The 21,036-nt window shown below is 40.1% G+C and overlaps 1 pseudogene; it reads left to right on the top strand.

Annotated features, from left to right (window-relative positions):
• The first annotated feature begins 10,151 nt into the window (after nucleotides 1-10,151).
• LOC138833416 (leucine-rich repeat-containing protein 14B-like) lies at nucleotides 10,152-18,063 on the top strand (annotated as a pseudogene).
• Nucleotides 18,064-21,036: the final 2,973 nt, after the last annotated feature.

Genomic DNA, 21,036 nt, shown 5'->3' with positions numbered 1-21,036 from the left:
TCAAAAACTTTCCTTTAGCAGTATTCTTTTTTATTTTTTATATTTTTGATGCTCCCCTCCCCCCATAACAGTATTCTTTTAGTTTGTTTTTCTGTGTGCCGGAATTGAGACTTGAACTCCGGGCCTTGGATTCTCTCTCTATTTATTTGAGATTTGAGGCTAGCATGCTACCATTTGAGTCATACCTCTGGCTATTTGCTGGTTAATTGGAGATAAGATTTTCTGGTATTTTTCTGCCCAGTCTGACTTCTTTGACCTGCCATCCTAGGATCTCAGCCTCTTGAGTAGCTATAATTACAGGTATGAACCACTAGCAGTGTTACAATGTAGAAAATAGAAGCAGGTCCAGGGCATGTATATGGTCAGTAGTCAGCTGACTAACTTTGAGAATTCCATTTTCAGAGTTTAGGAATGCTTCCCATTTTCTTATTCTTATATTGAGCTATCAGTTCTTTCTTTCATAAATGCACTTTAAGCAGATTTTGCAGGAGTAAGCTTCATTTTAAGATTCATATAGCTTATAAGTAGTGTAATGACTTTGTCCCCAGGGAAAATAAGGTATTTCAGACTCATTGTCATAGGAACCTCGTAATCCTCTAGAAAGTTCTGCTCTCATGGGGTCAAGGAAGGTTTCCCTCTGATTGTCATAGACATCAGGAAAGTGTCCAGGGACTTGTCATCACCTGTACTACAGTTCTGCAAGATGCTTAGACCTTTTGGCTATTTTTAATTTATAACCATGAACTATTACAGCATGCCACATATACCTGTTTGTGTGAGGATTTTTTCTTCTTTTAGGGGCCTTTATTGTTGTTTGCAGAATTCATTCTGGTAACTTGCTGTTACCAGAGTTTCTCCTGAAAGTGTAGCTCATACCTGACATTAATTTGGGGAAAGTTCTGTCATTATTATTTCAAATACTTTTTCTATTTCTTTTCCTTTACTCCTTATGATATTCCCATCATCCATATGTAACGTCTTTTGCAGTTATCCCATATTCCTTTGGTATCTTTTTTTTCATTCTTTGAAATGAAAAGGTATTTTACTATTTTAGGTTATACTATAAATCTTTTGTAAAATGATAATTGTTTATTAATATATTTTATAAAAAATAATTCATACTTTCATACAATATAATTGACTATATTTTCATTCTTCCATATTTTCAGTTTTGAATTGTCTTGTTTGTGAAATCCTTTCTCTGAAGTTTTTTCTAGGTGAGTTCTATATTCTCAGATCCTTTTATTTTTTTCCTGTCCAGAGACTAACCTTAAATCATTTTCAATTTACTTAGACACTCATTAACCTGTGTGTCTAACAATTATGTTGCTTTCATCAATTTTAAGTGTATATATATCAATCAGCAAGAGAACCAAAATATTCTCTCAATCTATGTGATGAATTCCTCTTCATTAACAAATGATTAAACAATTAAACAGCTTTGCTCAATGTTTCTATTAAAAATGTGCCATAAAAATTATTGCTACAGTACAATCACTATCAGTAAATAAATTATTCAATATGTGATTATCAGAGACTTCTGTAAAGTCAAACTAAATGAATTCCAACTCACATTCTCCTTAGTTAATCTCAAAATAGTCCTAGCCACTCTAGAAAGTATGACAGACCTGAAGTGGAACAGACTAGAAGGCGAAGAAATGAATACAAGAACCCACAGCTATCTGATAAAATGTATGGTGGAAAAAGACAGCCTCTTCAACAAATGGTGCTGGGAAAACCAAATGTCCATATATATGACCTCTCTCACACCTTAAATTAATATCAATTCAGAGTGGATCAAAAACCTCAATATAAGATTTAAAACTTTACTACAGGAAAGAGTAAACATTAGAATGCATTGACGTAGGCAGAAACTCCCTAAATATAACTCCAGGAACTTAGAAAATAGAAAAGAGACTTGGCAAATAGGATTGTATCAAGCTAAAAAGCTTCTGCACAGCAAAGGACATGGTTATTAACCTAAAAATACAACCTGTAGAAGACCTCTAGCCAAAAAAGAAATGCAAATCAAAACAGAATCAAGATTCCATCTCATTCTAGACATAATCGCCATCATCAAGAATACAAACAGCAACAAATGCTGACAAGAATGGAGTAGGAGGGGAGAAGGAACCTTAATTGGTGGAAATATAAATTAGTACAACTTTGAACAACAGTTTAACAAAAAGAATACTAAGGAGCTCAAATATGAGTGAGAGGGATGGGAAATAAGGAGAAGTGAGTAGAAAAATAGAGGGATGAATGGTGGGCAAATATACTCATAATATTCAATTTGCACATGTGGAAATGGAACTCAGACATATTAGAAAATAGGCAAGGAAATGGATATGTGGAGGGGAGAATGATGGAAGCATTAACTGATCAAAATGCACTGTACATGTAAAGGGACACATTTAGTTGAAACTCCTACAACTATCTAAAAATAATTAAAAAGGGAAGAAACCATACCAAACGACACAGGAGATATTGGGTTAGAAAGATATACTGGTTCTATCCATTTGAATTTATATGTCTCAAAATGTATCAAAATTTTTGACTGGGTGACCACAGCTTGTTCCTCTTCCAGGATCTTGAAGGGCTCCCAAGAGGTTAAGCTTAAACTTCATTAGCTTCATACAAACCTATCTCTGCAGATTTTACTTGACCCTCAAAATTATCTCTTAGCTTAGTGTTTTCAGAAGCCTGGGCAGCTCTGGGAAAATGTTTAGTGAATTAATGAAAGTGGTCAAATTTTAATCAACACAATGAGCAGGAAGTCCATCAGAGGTGTGGTAAAAATAATGTACAGAGGGGATTTTTAATACACTAAATCAAGCAGTATTATAGTGTCAATGGTGTGTTAAGTCCTGTGGGTTCTAAAACAGAATTCCTGGCTTCCTCTTCTAAAATATCCTCTGATCTTTCCCATGACTCAGTTTCCTTATCTGGAAAATAAAATAGTATATATAATTCTAGTGACTTTTCATGTGTTAACTATAGGTATTAGTTAACACAATCATTTTTGTGAGAAGTAAAATTATTAATACCTGTAAAGCTTAAAATTTCATGCCAAGTGTTGTAGTGTGTGTGTGTGTGTGTGTGTGTGTGTGTGTGTGTGTGTGTGTGTGTGTGTGTGTGTGTGTGCGGTAAAATTGGGCTTGTTCACATGCTTGCTTGGTTTTTACTCAAGACCTGTTGCAACAATGAGAAGTACAAAATGTCATGTCAAAACGAGCTTTACAATGTCGGTGGGGGGGAGGGGGGTATAATTGGGTGGGGAGGGGGGTATAATTGGGTGGGGGGAGGGGGGAGGCTGGGAAGGGAGATGAAGGGTAAACAAAGGAGGAGGCTGCAATGCTTGGTAAGAAATGTATGCATTATCCTGCCCATGTAATTGTAGCCCCTCTGTACAGTATGTTCTCAAATAAAATAAAATAATATTAAAAAAAAAAAAGAATGGTGCTCTGCCACTTGAGCCATACCTTGCCTTCTAAGAGTTTCAATACAGAGTAAATATTTTAAAGGGTAACTATCTTTATTTTTCAAACACAACATTCCTTCCTTTGCACAAATATTTTAAGGAAAACAAAAATAAACTATAATTCTTAAAATTAAAATGAAATTGATACTTGGAGTGAATTAAGTGATCCATAAACTAAAGATAAAAAACTTGATAAGAGCTGGTGTATGGACAAAGTGGTAGAATGCCACCCTGAGTTCAAACCTCAGTCAAACAAAAAAATGAGTTAATTTTACATTGAACACGGTGGCATATATATATAATCCTAGCTATTCTGCAGGTGGAGATAGGGAAGATTGCATTTTTTAATTGTGAAAGTACCATATAGAGAGGTTACAATTACATGAGCAAGGTAATGTACATTTCTTATCAAGCATTGTTGCCTCCTTCTTTGTTCCCATCCCTTCCCCCATATGCTCCCCCCCCCACCAAAGTTGTAAAGTTCGTTTTTTGACATAACGTCTTGTACATCTCATTGTTGCAATGGATCCACCTGTATCCTTATTTAAACAATTTGTTTATTCCCTTCCCCTCCACAAATTATACCAACATCAACTACAGTGAAAACAGTGGTTATACTGTGGGGGAGGGACATACAAACAAGAAAGAAATCATCTTATAAATATGTTAGAAATAATCACAAGAAAGGGGCAGGAAAGTGGCTCAGTGGTAGATCACTTGCTTGCATGCATGAGGCCCTAGGTTCAATTCCCCAGCACCACATAAACAAAAAGAAAAAAGCCAGAAATGGTGCTGTGGTTCAAGTGATAGAGCGCTAACCTTGAGCTGAAGAGCTGAGGGACAGTACCAAGGCCCAGAGTTCAGGCCCCACAACCGGACCCCCCCCCCCTCAAAAAAAGAAAAAATCACAAGAAAGAAAAAAAAAACATGAGTCCTTATCTTAGGGTTCATTTTGCCTAACATCAACTTATCTGACCGTTTCTGCTTGTCTCAGACATATACTAGTTATTGCAAATAAGGGAAACCATGGGACCTATGTTTCTTTGGGCCTGACTTACTTCACTTAATATAATTTGTACCAATCTTTCCATTTCCTAACAAATGGGGCAATGCCATTCTTTCTGATGGAAGCAGAGAATTTCATTGTGTATATATACCACATTTTCTTGATCCATTCATCTATGAAGGGGCATTTGGGTTGGTTCCATATCTTATCTATGGTAAATAATGCTGCAATAAACGTAGTCGTGCTGGTAGCTTTAGTGTGGCCTTGTTTGTGATCATTTGGGTAAACGCCCAAAAGTGGTATTGCTGGGTCATAGGGGAGCTCTATATGGAGTCTTCTGAGGAACCTCCATACTACTTTTCAAAGTAGCTGATATGGAATAATAAAATACCCCGAATAGCAAACACAATCCTTAACAGAAAAAATAGTGCTGGAGGAATATCAATACCAAATTTCAAACTTTACTACAAAGCCATAGTAATGATACCAGCTTGGTACTGGCACAAGAACAGACTTCAGGACTAATGGGATAGAATTGAGAACCCAGAAATGAACCCACAGACCTATAGCCATCTAATCTTCGATAAGGGAGCTAAAAAAAATAGAATGGAAGAAAGACAGCCTCTTCAGTAAATGGTGCTGGCAAAATTCGTTAATCACTTGTAGAAAACTAAAGCTAGATCCTTATATATCACCCTGTACTAGAATCAACTCCAAATGGATCAAAGACCTGGGTGTCAAAGCAGACACCCTGAAAACATTACAAGATAAAATAGGAGAAACTCTAGGTCTCCTTGGCACAGGCAGAAATTTTTGTAAAAGAGATCCAGAAACACAGCAAATCAAGGAAAGGTTGGACAATTGGGAGTGCATGAAATTGCAGAATTTCTGCAAGACAAAGGTCATAGCTGGCAAGATCAATAGGAAGTCCACTGATTGGGAGAAGATCTTCACTAGCCATACAACGGACAAGTGTCTCATATCTACAATATACCTGGAACTCAATTAAATCCCCCAACAACAAATCCTCAAAGAAACAACTGCCCAATAAATAAGTGGGCTAAAGAATGAAAGAGAAATTTCTCTGAAGAGGAAAGAAGGATGGCCAATGAAGAAATAAATGCTCAACCTCCCTAGCCATAAAAGAAATACAAATCAAAACAACATTGAGATTCCACCTCACCTCAGTTAGATTGGCTATAATTAAGAACTCTATTAACAACAGATGCTGAATGGGATGTGGACAGAAGGGAACCTTACTGCATTGTTGGTCGGAGTATAAACTTGCTCAACCACTTTGGAAAGTAGTATTGAAGATTGCATTTTGAAGCCAGCTTGGGTAAAATGTGAGTTTCCAGATCAACCAACAAGCAGGGATAATGGTACACATTATAATTTGAGCTATGAAGGATGAGTATGTAGAAGATTGTGATCCGAGGCTGGCCCCTGGCAACAACAGAAATGGATACCTAAACTTACATGCTCAACGTTACCTTTTGCAAAATGTGGAAGAGAAGCCCTTTAAGGCATATGTGTGTGTGTGTTCTATCTGAATGTCAAGGGTTGAAGTGTTGAAGTAGCATGGAAAATAAAAACATGGATCTCTTCTTGTTGAACTGAGGAGCATAACGTAAATTCTTTTTTTTTGTCGGTCGTGGGGCTTGAACTCTGGGCCTGGGCGTTGTCCCTTAGCTCTTCAGCTCAAGGCGAGCACTCTACCACTTGAGCTACAGCGCCACTTCCTAACATAAATTCTTCTATGAACTCAGGAATGCAGCTCGGCTGAATCCCAGCTTTGAGATATTGCAATAACAGACTTTCATCAATTTTTCCTGCTACTGGAAAAAAGATACTAAACGAAATATTAGTGCTTAAGTCTCAAACACTTCTCTTTCTCATCCACTTCAGAGTTTACATGATGGAGAATGATCAAGTTTTCCTGGGGGGACAATGCTCACCAATATGGGGCAGGATTTATCAGGCATGTGCTCACTAATATCTGAGAAAGCAAGATTGGAATAAAGGGGATATTTGGGGGTTTTCTCTTGGGTGGTATTTTTTGTTTGGTTTCGTTTGGTTTTTGCTAATCCTGGGGCATGAACTCAGGACTAGTGTCCTGTACTTGAACATTCCTGCTCAAGGCTAGTACTTTACCACTTAAGCCACAGCCCTATTTCTGGCTTTCTTTGGTGGTTAATTGGAGATAAATTTCTCAGGAAGTTTTCTTCCTGGCCTTTCAACTGCAATCCTCAGATCTCATCCTCAGCTAAGATAACATGTATGAGCCACCAGCAACCAGCTGGAATACTTGGATTTTCTTCCTTTTTTTGATCCTGTGGGGCAAGCCAGACAAAATGTAACATTTTCTTTTACCAAATAAGAAAGAGAAACTTTTAAATCCAACTGTATGTGATCTGTTAGAATGAAGAGTTTTAAATTTTATAAAAACTTCATATTTTCATTGTGCTAATACACAGAATCTTCAAAATCCAGAAAATATTCATTCTGATTATTATTATTATTTTGTTGTCTCAAAAAGAAATTGAGGCATTCCTAAATGGTCGTGTTATTCTTTCCCATATTTTCTTTTAAAAGGTCTTTGATGTGCCTCTAAATGTTACTGGTTTCTGCAAGATAAAAGAAATTCCCTAGTACCACTTGAAATATAATGCTCTCCGTTAGAGTTTATGAGAAATTTCTACCTTCCACATAAATTATCACTTCAGTTAACTCTGTTAGTGTAAATTGTGTCTCTCTTAGGAGCCACAGATTTGCTAAACATTAGTCAAAGAAATAATAGAAGCCATTCTTATAGGAAATGATCAGTTAAAACAATACTTTTGTTTATGAGTATGTGTGTTGTGATTTGGAGTTTTTTCATAGAAGGAAGTCGTGGGGATGGAGCACAGGGTCTTGTGCACACTTCGCAAGAACACTACCACTGAGCTGCATCCCTAGCCCCTTGTGTGTGGTTTTGAAATCATGATGTCACAAGCCTGTAATAGAAATCAGTATAGCAATTCTGGGATTTGCCATGCATTTATGGAAACGCTGAGGAAAGATGAATTTTTAAAAGTTCCTGGATGTGGTTTTCATATCCTAACATTAGGGAAACATTGAGAAAGAACAAAAATTAGTAGGTTTCTTGAGTGCTGAGAACAACCATTATCATTTGGGTTTTTTTTTTTTTTGTTCTTTTGTGCTAGTACTGGGGCTTGAGCTCAAGTCCCTTAGCCCTTTTCACACAAGGCTGGCTCTCTACCATGTGAGTCACAGCCACAATTCTAGTTTATTTTGTATATAATTGGAGATAAAAGTCCTGACTGGATTAGCTGCAAACTGTAATCCTCAGGTCACAGCCTCCTGAGTAGCTAGGATTACAAGCATGAGCCACTCATGTTGAGCTGTCATTTTGGTTTTTATCAGCCCATGAAACACATCTTTAATACTAATTTTCATGTTTTGACATTTTAAACTGTGGTGAATTATAAATAACCAAATTTCCAATATATAAGTGTTTAAGTTACATTGCTCATATTCATAGTGTTGTGCAACCATCACCAGTATTTAAATTTTTTATTGCTTCAAACAGAAACTGTAGAGCACATGGGCAGCAAAGATGGCACTGGGAGGGAGTAGAGTGGGCAGAGCCCAATTGACCTTCTGATCAGTTCCTAACCAGTCCGTGAAGGCTTAGGTGCATGATAGGGTATGACCTTGACAGTGATTGGTTCCTCTTTCTCCTTTGCCTTTTTGTCTTTAAAAAGGGCTGCTCTCTGTTAATAAATGAGTTTTCTACCTGCTGGATTTGGCTCCCTTCTGTGTCTGATTGTCTCCCGGGCTGAGGGAGGCTGGGGAACGGGCGAGCGCTGCACTTACCTTTCCTCAGACCCCGTCCGTCTTTCGTGGGACGGACAAAGACCCGACAGAAACTGTATCATCATTAATCAATAAATTGTCACTCATCTCTTCCTCCCTCTAACTGTGGACAATCTGTAATCTGCTATCAGTTTCTGTTGTCAATTCTAGATATTTCTTATAAGTACAATCATACATGAGCTATGCTTTTGTGTCTGGTTTGAAATACTTAGTTTTATAATGTTTTTCAAGGTTGGTGCAGTCCATGTTACAGCATGGACAGAGTGTCATTTATTTCTTGTGGCACATTAATTTCCACACTATGAGATGCCATATTTTGTTTATTCATTCATCTATAAATGAACATTCGGAAGGTTTCTCTCCAGTATTTATAAATAAGGCTACAATGAACACTGGCATCCATGTAAGTTCTATTGTCAATTGTTTGTTTGTATCTTTACAAATAGAATTGTTGAGTCATATTGTAATTCTATGTTAGACTCTTTGAAGATTCACCAACTTGTTTTCTATGTGGTTGTAACATTCTACATTCTCATTACCTTAGCTGTGCCAAAAGAGTTCAACTCCTCCTCTTTTTTTCCTAGTCCTGGGGCTTGAACTCAGGGTCTGGGCACTCTTCCTGAGCTTCTTTTTCTCTACCACTTGAGCAACACCATCAGTTCCAGCTCTCTCAATTTATGTGGTACTGAGGAATTGAACCCAGGGCTTCATGCATGCTAGGCAAGCACTCTACAACCAAGCCACATTCCCAGACCATTTTCTGTATTTTTTTAAGTCACAGTCATTGTAGAAGGCATGAAGCAGTATCTTCCTGTGATTTTGATGGCATTTTCCTAGCAACTTTGGGGTTGCTTAGTGGGTCTTTATCTCTCTGCTTTGAAGAAATGTTTGTTGAAGTTCCACAACTATTTTAAAGTGAATTTCCTTTTGTGTTACTTGAGTGAGGAGTTCTTCATATATTCTCTGAGGTTAAAATCTATAATATATAGTTATTTTCTCACATTATTTAGGTTTTCTTTTAGCTTTCTTGGTAATGAAACTTGGTCTGTTTAAGAATAGTATCTAATTTTTTTCTTTGGATAAAAAGGGATACAAAAGTTCTTAAAATAATAATAACAGCCATAATTAAAAATGCCATGGGTTTTTCTCTCAGAGGTTCATTGTTCTTAGTGTATAATAGATTAATTAACCTCTTTTCTTGTGTGTGTAAATGAAAGCTGCTTTTAGTTAGGACCTCTAGAGTTTTTCAGAGGTTAAAAATGATAAAATTTGATAAAACTAAGTATTTATTTCACTTATAGAACAACTTTCTCTCCTCAACCTGAGTAATTATTTATACTATACTATTGGAGTTAGCTAATATTAATTAGAGGAAGGACTTTTTATCAAAGGAAGGGATTGCATAAGTTGTGGGAATACATGATGTATTGAGGAATACTTACAGGCTTCTGATATATTTTAGAAAAAAATTAAATTTAAGAGAATCTTCATCAGGCTAGGAAGTTGGCTCAGGGGTAGAGTGCTTGCCTGGCATGCCTGAGGCCCTAGGTTCAATTCCTCAGCATCACATAAGCAAAAAGAAAAAAGCCAGAAGTGGCATTGTGGCTCAAGTAGTAGAACGCTAGCCTTGAGCTGAAGAGCTGAGGGACAGTGCCCAGGCCGAGTTCAGGCCCCACAACCAGACCCCCCCACACACAAAAAAAGAGTATCTTCATCATAGAATCTACAGAAGTTAAATGAGTAGTGAACAAAGTTGAAGTTTGCCCAAACGCACAGAGTACAGAGATGAGACCAAAGTGGGTAAGTACTACCTGGATCTCCTTACTGTGAAATATCCTCCACATATTAATGGGATAAATGGAACTTTTCCGAAGCACACACAATTCATACCCTCAAGATAGAAGCGATTCCATTCAAGTATAGGCTTTGGAGGAATTTAACATTCAACAATAATTTTAAGAGATTCTTGATTATAGTAGACAAAAAGGATTATATTGACCTTTCAGTCTCAAAGCTTTATCCCTATTAGAAAATCTTCAAAAAATGATTTTGTGACTTTGGAGAAAATAATTAACTATAAAGCTTCATAAATTATATTAGGAAAATAAGTTCATAAAATGAAGAGTTGATGCGGAGTTATGAAAGACTTCATACTATTTTTCAAAGTCTCTTGGAATCAAAATCTCTTCTCAGTGTTTTGAGAAAGTAGAAATGTATCTAGTGTTAGAATCATGGATACCTAAAACATTGAGTCATCCCAAAATTCATTGTATCCCTGAAAAGTACGTAGAGTTCTAGTATCTTAATGGCACTCTCATGTGGAACCCAACTATTTGTCATGGCATTTAAAACTGGGGAAGTGTTTTCTAGGGAATGAACCTTTAAAATATTCTTTTCTAAATAAAACAAAGGAAAAATCTTTCTTAAATAATTCTTTAAAAGGATTCATCAGCTGCAGAGATCTGACCTTATGGGTATCCGGGATGTGCAGGTACAGCAATGCCTTTGTGGAAGGGCTCTGGGAATATGGAACCACATTGAGCTCCTGGCTAGAATATGCTGCCAACTACAGGCAGAGCCCTGTGCAGTTAGGTGACCTATTGAAGTCCTCATTTATTTCTTTGTCATTGAAGGCAACTTTTTTTTTGGGGGGGGTCCAGTCGTGGGGCCCTTCTGGGCCTGGGCACTGTCCCTCAGCTCTTCAGCTCAAGGCTAGTGCTCTACCACTTGAGCCACAGCGCCACTTTCGGCTTTTTTCCTTTTGCTTATGTGGTGCTGAGGAATCGAACTCAGGGCCTCAGGCATGTAAGGCAAGCGCTCTACCACCGAGCCACCTTCCCAGCCCATTGAAGGCAACTTTGAGATAGTGGTGCAGGCCCTGGAATCAGCAGATATGGCTGCTCTGCAAATGCACTGCCCCTCATTCAGGGAAGACAGCTTGAGCCCTGGGTAGCTTCTGCAGGTGTTAGGCCTAGCCAGGACAGGTTAGCTGTGCAAGCTGGAAGTGGCCCACAATGTGCGACTACATGCTGGCATGTGCAGCAGTTGTTAGCCCAGGTGGGATTCCCTCGTCTGACTTCACTCATCCTCCCCATTAAGGCCTTTGACACACCCTTCACTTCTGTCCCAACTTCTAAGCATGAAGACTGCCTCCTTGGCTCCATCTCCTGAGAGCTCAGTCACATGACTTACCTGATAGAGCTGAGTGTGGCCCTCTCCATGCTGACAGGGAAGATCCAGATTCTCCTAGGGTGAATCTCAGAGACTGAAAGGAGGAGGGATGGGTCAAGCACTCTGGTCATTGGCTTCACAGGCTGTAGGGGCACTGAGTGATAGGTAGAAGAACAGCTTATTCACAAAGCCCCAAGCTCAATGCTCTCTGGAGCTGCACATAAGAGAGCACAAAAGAGAAATAAAGAAGTTGGAGGACCAGGAGTGATCCAGAATATTGAGGGACCTCAGGGGACTGCTTCTAGTTAGAAAGAGACAATGTGTAAGGTAGGCATCAAAACCAGGCTTGCAATCCCAGCACTCAGAAGCCTGAGGAAGAAGGAAAGTGAGTTCAAGTCCAGCATGGATAACATGGGGAGACTGCCTCAAAAAACAAGGTCTGGAGGTGTAGCTCAAATATTAGAGTACCAGCCAGTGAGCAAAAGCATCAGATACGGAGTTTGAATGGTGTCTTGATCTTCAAAATAAGACAAGAAAGAGAGAAAGAGACAGACAAAGAGAGAAAGAGAGAGAGAGAGAGAGAGAGAGAGAGAGAGAGAGAGAGAGAGAGAGAGAGAGAGGAAGGAAGGAAGGAAGGAAGAAAGAAAGAAAGAAAGGAAGGAAGAAAGAAAGAAAGAAAGAAAGAAAGAAAGAAAGAAAGAAAGAAAGAAAGAAAGAAAGAAAGAAAAGAAAAAAAAGAAAAAAGAAAGAAAGAAAAATAAGGGCTAAAATGTGCCTTGATGCTACAGTGTTTGACTAGCACATGAAAAACCCTGGCTGTAATCCCTAGCATAGATAGGAGGAAGAGTGGGGGGAAAGCAAGAAGAGCAGGACAGAGAGGGAAAGGGGAAGGGGGAAGGAAGAGGGAGAGGTCTCTGTGAAAAGAACATGCTAACTAATGGGTCTAGAATGTTGCTTTATAAGGCAAAGCTAACTATAGTGACTCCTGTAGCTGTCTATTGTGGTGCAAAAAAAGTTCCCAACACTGTATGACTGGCATTATCTCAGGTCAGGTATAGAAATCTGGCTCAGCTGGGTGACATGAGGTTGTTGTCAGCTGACTGTGGGACTGCAGTGTCACCCTGGCCTTTCTGAGCAGATATTAACCCAAGATCATTCATGGGAATTGGGGGAATGCCTGGCCTCCTCCATAAGCAGGATTATCATAAGGTCTTAGCTAATAGTTTCACCCATTTGCAGTTATGATATCAAGAGGGGCATGCACAGACAGTGAGGGACTCAGTCAGAGACAGGGCCCAGCTGCCCCTTTGCTGATGTTTGCTGCCAACACTATCTAAATCAGAATTAATGGATTGTGGATATGGTGCCTCAGTTGGGGATGTCTGGCTTTCCCTTCCTGGCTCTACAGTAATGGATTCTTCTATTGTTAGAGTAATGGCTCTTTTTTCTTACTAATGCCTCATTTCCTCTGTAGCAAGCTCTCAGAGTGGATGTTCTCTCCAGGATCATGTACATAACTCCTTTCATATGAAAATGGCTGTTGATAAAATATGCCATTTAGGTGAGATGAAGACAAAGGTTTCATTGGTTCAGGTTAATTATGAACCACACAGCAAGCCCAGCAGCTGTAGACTGTCTGAAAGCAAGGGAGCAAGCCTGCATCCCAGTGAATCATATTTATGGACACAGACATTTGCATTTCATGTAGCATCATGTGTAACAAACTATTTTCATAGACTGCATGCAGTCAGGTAAGAACAAGACTTGCCCTGCAAGGTGTAGTCTTTGTTCTCTGTGACAGACAAGCAGATGGATTGCTCACATCCATTGTTGCTCACATGGAACTCCTCTGATTAGTGCTGATTATTCCATGCTCTACAGCCCGTTCAGGACATGATTGAGAATGCTGGACCTGGCCAATTGTGCTCTGAACCATGTGGACATGAACTTCTTGGCAGACTGTATCCATGCTGCCCAGCTGGATGTGTTGCACCTCAGTAGACACAATCTGCTTCATTTATATCCCTCTACTTTCCTCAAGCTCCGGCAACAGGTTGCCCAGATAGTGCGGGTGAGGACCCCAGTGGAGTGTGCTATTACCCATAGCTATGTGGTCATGATGATCCTGGGCCTGTGTTCCTGCCTCTATCTCTAGGAGCTCAAGTTCCTTGCTAACCTGCTGTCAGCCTGCACCCTCAAGCACCTCTTCTCTGCACTGTGTAAACTCCCTGAACTTCATTACATGGAGTTCCTGGTGCCTAAGAAATACTACCTGGAGAGTACCAGGATGAGCTGGCCATGTCCACATATGATCAGTAGAAATATGCTTGATTGCAGAAGAGCTGCATGCTGTGCTACTATGGGCCAAGCAGGAAGACATCCCCACCTCCCACCACTTTTCTGGAGTTTTCACCCAATAGTTAATGAGACCAGCCATGAGCTTGGTGCTTTCTTGCTTCAAACTTTCAAAACTGCTTTAGAGAACTTTCCCAGGGGCTGGGAAGGTGGCTCAGTGGTAGAGCACTTGCCTTGCATGCTCGAGGGCCTGGGTTTGATTCCTTAGCACCACATAAGCAAAAAGAAAACCCCGGAAGGGGCACTGTGGCTTAAGTGGTAGAGTGCTAGCCTTGAGCTGAAGAGCTGAGGGACAGTGCCCAGGCCCAGAGTTCAGGCCCCACGACTGGACCCAAAAAAAAAAAAAGAAAACTTTCCCAGAACATTAAAACAAGGAGAGTAGGCCCTTGAATTGTGCTAAGGAAATGTGTTGCATTTCAACCAGCCCTGTTGCCCAGAGATCAATTCCTATATCAGATCCTAAGGCTAAGATGTAAGCAACTGTAGTTTCAATGAAAAACCTTTGTTAGAGAAAGCTGTAGATACACATGACAGACAATGTAGGAAGAAAACATGCCTTCTAAATGTGACATCGGAAGCCCTGGGGTTCAATTCTTTTTCCTTTTTTGTGCCAGTCCTGGGGCTTGAACTCAGGGCCTTTGCACTGCCCCTGAACTTCTTTTACTCAAGGCTAGCACTGTACCACTTAAGCCACAGCACCACTTCTGGTGTTTTCTGCTTATGTGTTGCTGAGGAATCGAACCCATGAATTCATGCATGCTAGGGAAGCATTCTATCACTGAGCCATATTCCCAGCCTCCTGGGATTCAATTATGGGACTAGGTGAAGCTGTTACAGCAGAGGTCCAGGCATTGTGGTAGAGTGTTCAATTGGACCTAGGGCAGCATGTGCTGGAAGCAGTAACAGGGAAAAATCAGATCACTTGTCACAGAATACAAATAAAAGGTAATGGGTACATTTCTTATCAAGCATTGTTGCCTCCCACTTTGTTTCCTCTTACCATCCCTAATAAGAAATGTACTCATTACCTTGCTCATGTACTCATGTAATTGTAACTTCTCTGTAAGGTATTTTCACAAATGTTTGTGTGTGTGTGTGTGTGTGTGTGTGTGTGTGTGTGTGTGTGTGTGTGTATAAATACAAATAAAAGAAGATCTCATAGAAAAACAAACAAGAGAAAAAGACTGAAAATGAAAAGTAAAATGGAAAGGGAACCCGACTTTTGGGCCTAGCAGAAACTCAGCAGATCTGGTAGGAATTGTTCTGCATGGTGTGGCAATATTTCCTGGAGAATGTTTGCAGGGAATAGAAGCAGGGCTGGTTTTTGGTTGTTACCAGTGGCTTTGTGCTTGTTTTGCTCTGCATCCAGCTCAGTGAAAGCCTGATTTGAGGGTATCTCATGACTAAGAGATGCTCCAGTATTTCTTAGTAAAATTCATATTCCATTTTCTGCTGAGCAGCTAGATTCATTTGACCACCAGCCTCTACCACTCCCAAGCCTCGTCCTTTGGTTCTACTAATCAGAGCCAGCCTTAGCTCTGGGAACAGGCATTAGAACTCTATTCTGTTACAGTAACATTCTTACCTGCCAGTGGCAGTCAACAGAGAGACCCAGTTCTCCTTTAGAGATGCCAGAGACCTTCTGCAGCTAGCTGAATCACAACTAGCTACCAACACTTTTCTGTTCAAGAGTTCCTATGACTCTAACAGAAGTCACATACTGGGGACTCTTTTCATTGCTCTCACTAAAACGCCACAGCACTGTATAACCTGATGTCCCCACATTCTGCTGCAGGAAAGGTAACAGGCTGGAATCTGTGCAATTTGGCTTGAAAAATTTGTTACAGTGAGTGAAAGATTGATTCCTGCCTAATTCCTCCAGCTCAAGCAAGACACCAGGTACAAGAAAACAAGCGTGGCCACATGCCTGTCAGCAGGCAGGTTCCAATCAGTGCCTGGCCAAGGATATAACACTTGGTCCCCAGGGGACAATAGCCCTTCATCCAGTGTAGAACATTCAACTTGTGGGCCTGGTCAAGGAAGTCTCCTTGTGGCCTAAGAGAGCATAAGCCACTTTTTATTTTCTGCTTCTTTGTGAAAACAAGCCCTATATAAGTCTATCCAAAATATAGTCCCTCAAACAACCTCCAAACCTGAAAGGTCTATGCACCTTGCTGGCAATAAACAGTCCCCACCTGTTGATCATTGAGTCTGGCCTATTCCTTTTCTGTTTTCCTCCATTTTCTTAACAGTGAGAATGCTGAAACAGGTATGTGGGTTCAGGAGACAATCATTCCCAGGTTGCCAATGGATGTGCATGGCTACTTCTAGATTTTAGGTCTGATCCTACTCTATTCTTACTTTGAGGTTACCTGAGATATCCTTAAAACAAATTCCCCTCATTAGTGTCTAAGACAACTTAATCACTGTTATTTCAATTCTTACAGGGTCTGAGAATGAGTCCATCAAAGCGGGCTTAGAGATTAAAGAAGTTTGTTAGGTGTTACAGAAGTTGTCCTGCCAGGGACACAGTGTAGACTTGGGAGCTAACACTATGACCCTAAACATGAACACAGCCTAGGCTATTGAAGGCAAAAAACACAAGCAGGTACAAGCTGCAAAGTTGTATTAATATGATAACATCAACTTTTTTTTTCAAACAAGGGACTTTTACAATGGCAAATTCCTGTTATTTCATTCCTCAGTTTCAAGCAAGAGATTATTGCATTCCTCAGTTCCCCATAAGAGGTTAATATTCTGACTCAGTGTCCTTGCTTGGTCTTGGGGTCTTTTATCCTAAGAGATCCTTACATTCCCCTTTCTTTTTGTAACTGAGTCAAATTCTTGACTCTTTTTCCTGACTCAGGAGGCTGTACTGGGCCTGAAGGGCCATCAGCTTGACAGTCCCAATTATTTTTTCTATAAGTGATATCAAAGACTTAACCACACAGGAACCAGTAATAACAAGTAGAAGAAATAGTATAATTGCTGGTGGCTAGAGATACTAGCCACCAGGCCAAAAGGCTTTGAACCCATACTAGATCTAGTTTAGCAGATGGATGCTGGTGGAGTCCTTCACACAGTTTACCTAGAACCTTTATGTTTTCTTCTCCAGCCGTGATTCATTTACACAGTATCAGCACTCTTCCCTTAGAAAAACATAGGTTCCCTCTTTGGAAGCTGTGAGAAGGTCTAGTGCCCTATGATTCTGCAAGGCCACCCCCGCTAGAGAGTTCAGTTTTCTTTGTATGCATGCCAGAGACACTGAAGAGGCATGAGTATCCTCATCTACCCTCTCCTCAAATTCTTGAGCAAGTTTTAAACTATGTCTTACAGCACCTCCAGCAAAAGCTGCTCCTCCAACAGAGGTAACCAGACTCACCCCTAACATTATAGGAATAAAATCTGTCCTCTTGGTTAAGAGGTGGGATAACAATCTCTGAAAATTTTCACTTTTGGTATAAAGATTTAATTGGGGAACTGCTGTTATCAAAATCCAAGAGGCCAAGGTTGGATTAATGTATGACCATAGGCTTCCATTGCACCAGAACATAGTAGGAGAAGGGGTGTGACATGAAGATACCTGAAGCAGTTTGTCATATTCCACAAGTTGAGTTGGTTGGTAAAATTAAATTGCTACAATCAGGGACATTACAATAGCAGAAGTAAGAAAACTGTCCCCTTGTCTCTTTGATTTTAAACTGCCAGTGGTAGTTAACATCATTTAGAGCACAGAAGCATAAATGAAAAATTATGATGAGATAAGTCTTAGCTTGAGAGGCTTTTCAGGGTCCTTATACACCATCCATTTGTCTCTTCTGGTAGCAGGGCCACCTTAAGTGGTGAAGCGTGGATCCAGGACCAGATCCCATTCACCTTGACAGTGGTTGGAGCTGTTAGGATAGCAGTATAAGGTCCTTTCCACTGAGGATAGTTAGTTTTTTTTTATGTCATATGACCCACACAGTGTCTCATGATCAGTAATTAGGGCCAACTACAGGGGCTGCCTGCAGGAGTGCCTGAAATTGGGAATGGAGTTCCTGTTGAACAGTCTGCAGTGCCTGTAAAGACTGGAGCAGTCATCTATGTCAACATTGCAGTTTTTAAGCGAGGACACAAGAAGGATGGTCTGCCAAACATCATTTCACAGGGCATAAACCCTTTGGAATAGACAATGCAATGGGAGCGCAAAAGGGCAAAGGGAAGGAGTCATTCAGTCATGGTAAATTTAAGAGAATCCCCTCTCACAACGAGTCTGCTCTAATTAGCTAAACCAGCATCTAGATTGAAGTGGGCATATCCTTCCTCCCTACCATACAGATAAACATAAAGAATAGTTCCACATCAATTCACCCATCCTGACTCTATGTATATGAAAGCTAGTTTAATTTCATACCAACTTACTCATAAGCTTCATTTTTAAGACATACTCCTACCATTTGTTACATACTTAAACTTTCTGGGGTTTGTCTTCTTCCCCTTTTCACTGTGACAAACATTTTAAGACAATCCTTATTTTTATATCCTTTTTTTTAAAAAATCCAGATGAGATTTTTTTTTCAATTCCTTTCTAAGGCTTTCTTTACTACACTCTTTCTTTCCCCGAGTTTCTTTGTGGCTTTTGGGCCCATTTTGCTTCTTTGGCTTGAGGAACCAGGTTATCAGAACTGCCTCAAGGCATCCCTTGGGTGGAGAATTTTGTTAAATTTTTAATTCTAATAGCAGGGGTGAGTTTCATTCCTCTTACTACCTCCATTGATAAAGATCTCTCCTTTATAGCTATTGTTGGAAGCGGCCTTTTACCACACCCAAACCAAGCAAGGCTTTGATTGTAGAGTGGATTTCTAGTTTCCTAATCCTTGAAGTGCCTGAGGCAAGCCAGTGATATCATCCTTGCCCTCAATATCTACTGTGGGAATAGAGAGAGTTACTGGATATCACTGAAATAATATACCACAGACTCAGTTTCAGCAGATCCAAAGCAGCTTTCCACTGGGAAGCAGTCAGAGGTGATGGAGTCAGGCAGGAGTCCAGTCCACTGTCACTATGGTCAACATGGTCAGGATGACAACATAGATTTCCTTCCAGATGACTATAAGGCCGTCCTTGAACTTTATCCAGAAGGGTGGGTAGAAGCAGCAGCAGGGTCCCACACCGACTCAAAAGGGTTATCACACATTTTTCTGGGCTGCAAATTTCTACTAAGACTGGTTAAGGATATGTGGCATAGGCTTGATAGGCGGGTGTCCAGCTGGTTTTTAAGGCAACATTTGAGGCAGTGGCCCAGGAAAATTGACCAGGGTGACAACTTTTATTAACTAGATAGTTCTTTTAATAAGGCTTGTAACTATTTCCAAAATGTGCAGTCTCCACACTTACACACTGTTAGCACTATGCCCCATGCCTCTTCCTTTTCAGGTAAGGAAAAAATTATTTCTGACCCCTTTTTGTGGCCATCAGTACTTTAATACAAGAACACATACACAAAGACATTAGAGAGGGATATGATACAATTCAAATAACATCTGGAGCTTGAAAATATTGTGCAAATGTGAATGTCTTAGAATCAGTAAATGAGAGTGGTTATATAAGATGTTAATAGTATGTTCATAGTAAAAAAGCAGTGAAGAAGTATGTGGGAACTCTCACTACTCTTTGCAACTCTTCTTTGAGTTTAAAATAATTTCAAAACAAGAAGGCTTTCACGACAAGATATGGCTTAAGTATATCCATCCCATATTTTTTGGTTTTGTTTTTGATAAATTGTTAAATCTTTGAAGAGGAAGCATTCACCCAAAGGGAGACAAAACATTCAAATCCAACTTTGACTCCCTAACCTGTGGCATATATCTCTGAATTTTTTATTTCCCTATAACTTCTCAAAGTACAAGATAGTTCTCAATTTGACACTTCGAGATTTGACTCATGGAGGTCGTTGGCACCAAAGGTGAGCAAGTAAGAAGCAACATTAGCCAGGCACCAGTGGTTCACACCTGTAAACCTAGCTACTGAGGAGGCTGATCTGAGGATCATGATTCAAATCAACATGGGCAGGAAACTCCCTGCAATTCTTTTTTATATTGGCGTGGGGGTCGGGTGGTGGGGCCTGAACTCTGGGCCTGGGTGCTGTTCCTCATCTCTTCAGCTCAAGGCTAGCACTCTACCACTTGAGCCACAGCGCCATTTCTGGCTTTTTTTTCTGCTTATGTGGTGCTGAAGAATCGAACCCAGGGCCTCAAGCATGCAAGGAGAGCTCTCTACCACTGAGCCACCTTCCCAGCCCTCCCTGCGATTCTTATCTCCAAATAATCACCAGAAAACCAAATAGAGTTCTCGACCTCAGCTGAAGAGCACAAGGACAACGCCCAATCCCAAAGTTCAAGCCCTACTACCACCAAAAAAAAAAAAAAAGAGAAACAACATTAAAGCTGTTTGTTTTTTGGGCTTTGTGTATAAGCTACACATCCCTCAATTGTGAAATCATACAGTTTGGTTTTCCTTACCTTTTTCTCATAATATTCTGCATAATCTCCACTTATTTATGATGCATTAGGCTTTGCAGCAATAAATAAGCCCCATGATGAAAGTATCTCATTCTGTTCACAGCTTTGTACCCAGTATTCAGGACAACACTTGATATTCACTGAAAAGAAAAGAGACCATTATAATAAGAGATAATGCCTCGATAAAAGACATAAGGTCTGGGGATATCAACTTCCCACCCCCGCCTCTACCTCGAGAGCCCTCAAACAAGCCCAGATGAGCTGGTTTCTAAGATGATGTCCAGGTCCAATAGGCACTTTGGGCAGGTGACGTCTCTCCTGGGGACAGAGCAGCCAAAGCTTTGCAAAACTATTGCTGGAAACTTATTTTGGAACTCTTGTGACAAAAGAACACTGAGAATTGCTTTGATGTGCTGATGTTTTCATCATTTTCTTGGTACTTCAAAGACATAATAGTCGAGAAGCCAGCAGCAACAGCTAGCTCTGCTCAAAGCTTCAGGGTAATCCGTTTGTATGACTCTTCTAGCTCCACTAGGATTAAGGTGCACTCCCATCCATAGATGGTGAATTTGCCAACACAATGCTACAAATGACCAGACTTCATTTCTTTAGACAGCCTAAGTAGTTTGTGTGTAAGTAAT

The sequence above is a fragment of the Dipodomys merriami genome, unplaced genomic scaffold (assembly GCF_024711535.1).
Source record: "Dipodomys merriami isolate MVZ:Mamm:240054 unplaced genomic scaffold, mDipMer1.0.p SCAF_207, whole genome shotgun sequence".
In the NCBI taxonomy this organism is placed as follows: domain Eukaryota; kingdom Metazoa; phylum Chordata; class Mammalia; order Rodentia; family Heteromyidae; genus Dipodomys; species Dipodomys merriami.
Note: the sequence above shows the minus strand (reverse complement) of the source record. Positions and strands in the feature narration are given on the sequence as shown.